The sequence below is a fragment of the Mizuhopecten yessoensis genome, unplaced genomic scaffold (genome assembly GCF_002113885.1).
Source record: "Mizuhopecten yessoensis strain PY_sf001 unplaced genomic scaffold, ASM211388v2 scaffold716347, whole genome shotgun sequence".
Lineage (NCBI taxonomy): Eukaryota > Metazoa > Mollusca > Bivalvia > Pectinida > Pectinidae > Mizuhopecten > Mizuhopecten yessoensis.
Window position 1 is genome coordinate 1,152,235 of NW_018480071.1, and position 6,121 is coordinate 1,158,355.

The window sequence follows — 6,121 nt, forward strand, 5'->3', positions numbered from 1 at the left end:
TACCTGGTAAGATACGGTAATGAAATCGCAAAAATTACCCCTACCCTCCCCCACACACATACACATAAAATACCCAAGTGTACAGTATTATATGTACACTCCTTGTGACCTTGAACTTTACATGTCAATAGTTTTTAATATCCACCATTTCCCATTCTTCCAAATATCATGGGGGAATACGAATAACAGTCAACAATATCATTCCATTCTGGTACCATGACGTTCATTATCACAGCTACAACATTTCAGCTGGTTAGATGATGCAAGTATACATTTAATTATATGTTTCATTTCTATTCATATCTAGTAGCTTCCTGCGATTTGCCATCTCTTTCCTCAAACGGACCAGCCGAGCCTTAAATGTCTTTGGCACTAAATTTGGATACGGCTGGTAGTCCATTGATTGGAACGATGCAGGTCTCCGGTTTTTGTGAAATGTGAAGAGGTCCTCTTCTTTAAGGAGGGACACAAACTCCTCTATACTCCTCTATGTCCTTTTTCCTGGTCACACATCCAGTTCCGTGGACCAGTCTGCATGATGTTCCCGATACATTCACATAGTAAACTTTTTCCAATTCTTTTCGAAATCCAACCATTTCACTATGGCGAGCGATTGTGTCTGGTGTGAGCTTGCCTGCAGCATCTTTCACAATTTCTGGAAAGATAACATATATTAAACTTAAGATTTCATTGAATATGAACTGGTATTTTTTTTCTATATAAATACATGTAGTATTATTAATGTGCAGTAGGGAAATAAAGAATACAATAAAAGCGATGTTGCCTGGTGCATTGACTTGCAAAAGGCTGTGTCTCACCTTCTCAGGCTGAATTGCAAAGTAAAAATGGTCAAAACTACACTCGCCATGTCTGCCAATTTGTGTATTTTAAAATTTGTGTGCGTCTTTGAGCAAGACACATCCTAGCAGATGTTTATACAGTATTTCCTGCAATTGATATGGTTTGATAACCTATGGTGTATACTGTCAACTTTGTACAAATAATAATGTATGTACCTTTGTAGTTCCATGGCAATGTTTTTGCCCTTTCTTCCATGTGGGTTAACAGTCCGGTTCCAGCAAAGGACATGCTGTAACCAGGGAGGGACAGCCCCATTGATGGCCGACAACAGTCGATGACATAGAGGAAATATTTTGGATGATGCTGGTCATAGAACTTGAGCATGTCATATCTCCAATGGAGTAACATTCGATCACCATCATTTCCTCTGATGGCATCCCGTCTTACCATTTGATTAAGACCTCTCCACATTACACGTTGTGTGTAGATATGCTTCATATTCTTGAATATTTGGAAGGAGTCCCTTTAGTTGTTGCCATGGTGAAGCAGAATGAATTCCTGCACTCTGTGCATCGTTGCAGCGTTCACAGCTGCGGTCATCAGCATGAAGTACGATTTTCAATGGGTCACCATATGGTTTCACTGGAACATATTTGTGGCAATTTTCCATTATGTCAATGGTGTCAGCTACATTGCTCTCGTCTTTGTTGAGAACACCAATTGGTACCGTTAAACAAACATAATAAGCGATGATTTGTATCAGTTACATATCCTCTCAGTCCTACAGTCAATGGGCATGTTGGCAATTTTGATGGACCACTGATAGTAAAAATATCATTCCAATATTGAGTCATCAGGTGGGTAAAGTTTGAGTTAAAGTGTAAACAGGCAGAGACAGACGGACGGACGGAGTCACAATAGAAGACAAACGGCGTCATACAAATTATGCTAATACAGAATTAGCAATACAGAAAATTTTAAATAACTGTACATGTACATGTATATGACCACCCATCAAATATTATAATTGATTTAATATAATGAATCGGTGATATCTACAGATGCAAATCTGTTTTTAACCCTACCAACCATAACACATTATACTTATCCTATGGAAAGTTCTCACTTGGCTCATTTGCCTAATCATAGTATGGCCCTTAATTTCAAATACTATAAATACAATCATCTATGTATTATGAAACCAATGGATATTTACCATGATGCTTTTATGTGCTGATTCCATGGACTATTGAGGCGTAATGTGATGACTGACTTCATCTGACAAATCCATGAAATCTGGCACATGTTCGCACAAGATTCTTGAAACAATCTTTGTCATCTCTGCCCTAAGGTCCACTTCATCTATTTCTGACGGGATATATCATTCTAGTGATATTTTTAGTATATCCTCAGGTGATGGATGTTCGTCGGATAGTTTCAAACTTGGCACTCTATCATGAGCTGCATATGCCTGGACCCTTTTGGACATCTTGTTCTTGCGGTCGCGAGCCTGGTGGCGAACATTGACCCTCTGGTTGACGTTATCAAAGACAAGTGATTACCCAAGGTTGGAAGAATCTGAAAATGGACAATTAGTGTAAAAGAATATAATTGTTTATCAATTAATGTACGTATTTAAATTAAGAAAAAATAATGACTTCTTTTGAATTAATAAATAAAATAAACATTTTTTTTATCACCAACACCTGCATTATACATTCTTTATGGTGCTAAGAACTATAATAAAATTCTTTTTTTTTTTTTTTAGAAATATGTTAACACAATGTCCCTGAGCCCCGCTTCATTAGAACAAAGTTTTCTTCTTTTTTATTGCTCAAAGTCTTTAACTGGGAGTCTGGCAGAGGGACATAGAATATCGACCTTTTCCAATTTCATCAGGCTTTGCAGCATTGTCTCGGTTCAGCAATTCCAGCTGCCGCTCTAGCACCTGCTGATGAAGAGCCTGAGGTCGTCTTGGAGACAGCATCTGTGGTGGCGACTCTGTTGACATTTGGGACACATATGGACTTGTTGCTTCTGACTCGCTCGGAAGAAGATTGTCAGCAATATCTGTCTTCTATTTCAGAACTGTCTGATCATGTTTTTTCTGATTCTGCCAATAGCAGTTCTGGTTGCTCGGAGTCCATCACATAGATTTAAATGATGCAGTCCTATCATTGCATGCAATAAGAACGTAACTTACATGTAAATTGTGAACAGATTACACAGCAACTCAGTGTACAAAAATTGTTCAAAAGTAGGTGTGGGCCTATTGCAGGGATATAGATTATATAGGGAAATAAATATATGATAGGTATTACCAGGCATGGCCTTATTGACGGTCAAATACATATGGTATAACTGCACAAACGTGTTTTGACTCAGTAAACAGCTGGGAACATAAATATAAATGTATGATATATTCATTTTCAGCCATAATTAAAACAATGAATAATATTGACTATACCTATAAAACTGTTTGTAAGAGTTATCTTTTTTTTACAACACATGAAACACTACCTATCTTTGAAGGATCATTCAAATCACTGTAATTTTTTATTACAGTGATCAAAATTTCTACATTTAAACGTGGTCTCTCTGGGTTTTTTTCTCCATTTTAGCCAATAACAAAAAAATGCCAAGCTTAGAAACATTGGTATAAAAAAGACGTGTAATGAATAAACCTGTTTTTTTGCAACCTGCCAACCATAACTGCAAAGAGTTGATCTTTTGCAAATCACATAAGGATGACATCCTGGAATACAACAACTGGGCCAAAGTGCAACACACAATTCTCTCAACAAACGTGGAGTTCATCCATGGTCTTGCCACTGCTGCTGTTGAAACATAATTATAAACAGCCTTCTTAAATCCAATCATTGCCTTAACCAAAAGCTTTGTGGCCCTCGGGTACAGTCTTGCATTCAAGAGATTACATGCTCTCCTCACGTCTATTGAGATATGTTGTAACAAAAATAAAATTAATCAGCTCATTTAGTATCATAAATGCACACATTTAAGGCCAAATGAAGAAAAAAATATGTGTATGTATATCTTACCTGTTGTATTTTTTACTGCTAAAAAGTGCTGACCTTATATTTACTGTGTGTAAACTGAATATATATTCTACGCTAGCCTAAATTTAATTACATGTATATATACATTTAATTTCAACAGGCACAGAAAATATGATAATATATTTGTAAAACCAGTAATGGTCACTAACGATTAATGATCTGTTAAACATTTCCCACTCATTATTTCGTTGAGGCCTGCAAGTTTCCCAAAAGTATATTTACCTGTCCGATTCTCTGCTGTGATTTCTTTGTACCACTGACAACTGCAGTTTGTATCCTATCCTGAAATTATACCAAACATAAAATAAAAAGACTTATGACTCAATTCCATCAATTAAAGGATATGTTAGATACATTGTATTACAAAGATTAAATAGAAATGTATTTTTCATTCATGCACATAATATTATTTGAATGTACTGAACTCAATCAATACCATAATTTAATGATTCTGTCTTAGATTGATGATTTTACAATACCATACTTGCAGTTATAAATATGTCCCTCTCAAGTTTTTGTGATTACCCAATCAGTAAACTGTTGATCTACCAAATGTGAACAAGTAAATCTTTAAAAGATCATTAATTATTTGTTATTGCCTGACAAAATACCAGCAATATTTATTATTGTAACTGTTTACATGCACCATCAATACAGTCATATTCATATATAATAAAGTAAACATTAATTACATCAATATATAATTAATTATACAGCTAATTTATGAATAAAATGTAAGTAAACTATATTATGTATTTGGTCTGATAGTTTAACAAACAATTTGAATTCAGAAAGGGTGTATACATTTATCAAAAAAGCTTCTTTGTCTGTTGCACAGTGCTCTCCTTCTCTAGACCAGTCACCTGCGATAAATGATCTTGGTTTTGTATTATATGTACCGGTAAATAGTATTTTATTATTAATATATCATTTAATGCATTTTTTTCTAAGACCATCTATGACCATTAGATTATTACATTTTCAGTGGAGCTAAGTAATAAGCCATGTCAACATTAAATTATCCAGTTGAATATTGTCTGTCATTTAAAAATTAACTCTTCGAAAAATAATAAACATATCAACAGACGAAAAAAGAACAATATTTTATTTTGTACAAACTTGAGATTTAAATTTAAAGCTTTTAATTATGACAGATCACCACAGCTATTTTTGTCGGCGAGGTCAGTCTTGCCCTAATAATTCGGCATGGAGTTGGAACTGGGATCCTCAATTTCTTGGCACGGTATCTACAAGGCTCTGCACTAGTTTTTAGTTTCTTGCTCGCCTCCGATTTGGCCTCGATCGATTTGGCCATGGATTGGAACGACCATGCACATGTCAAACATAAACCAGGGGTAATCGCCACATGGAATCTTCCTGAATTACATCATGCAGACTTTTATCAATACTCTCTTTGAGTTTAATTTTTGAGGATAGTCCTTTTCTATCAAATCNTCTAATTCACTTTCCATATTGTTGTTGTCACATCGCGCGCCGTTTCACATCAGAACCTTTCTCTTCCTTTACACTGCATTACAAAAACGTCCGAGGAACCCCGAACAATTCCTTTTCGTAGTAGCTTTATCCATAAATGGTCATAAATACCATATTTGGATCAGCAATTATCGCTAGATTTCTCCGATAACTGTCATGGCGGATAACGGAGGCAATATCCTAGAAGTATAATTATGACGTGGTTACAAAACGGTTGACAGGCATGACGGTATGTTAATTAGTTGTTATTATTTTTACGAAATGTTAAATTATATTAAAAATTTGTACACAAGTAATAGGACTAGAGAACAGTTTATGAACAGGAAACTAAGAAAATGTACATGTACAGAATTTACAATATCAATATTGAAATTTCACGGAAATAAAACAGACGTGGATTTGATTTGTAATATACAGCTAGTCTATATATATATATAACGGGCCTTTAATCGAGCAGTAATTAGTAAAATATCATTTGCAAAAACCAAATCAAACCGTGGCATATCATTTATAAAGTTAATATTAACATTGTTAAAGCAATAGCTATCAGCAAGTTTTATACTGTATAATGATGTATCAGAAGTTATTAAAGGAATCTATATGGATTATTTTACGTATAACTCCAACATCCGTCATTATTTAATTTAAAAAAGACAAACAACACTTTTTAGTTCATAAAAGATTAATATTTATTATTTCTAATAAAAACAAAATAAATATGCTCAAAACACAACATTGTGCAGTAATTT

The 6,121-nt window shown here is 34.6% G+C and overlaps 1 pseudogene; it reads right to left on the reverse strand.

Moving 5' to 3' along the window:
* Positions 1–274: 274 nt before the first annotated feature.
* On the reverse strand, positions 275–5,193 carry LOC110443469 (annotated as a pseudogene).
* Positions 5,194–6,121: the final 928 nt, after the last annotated feature.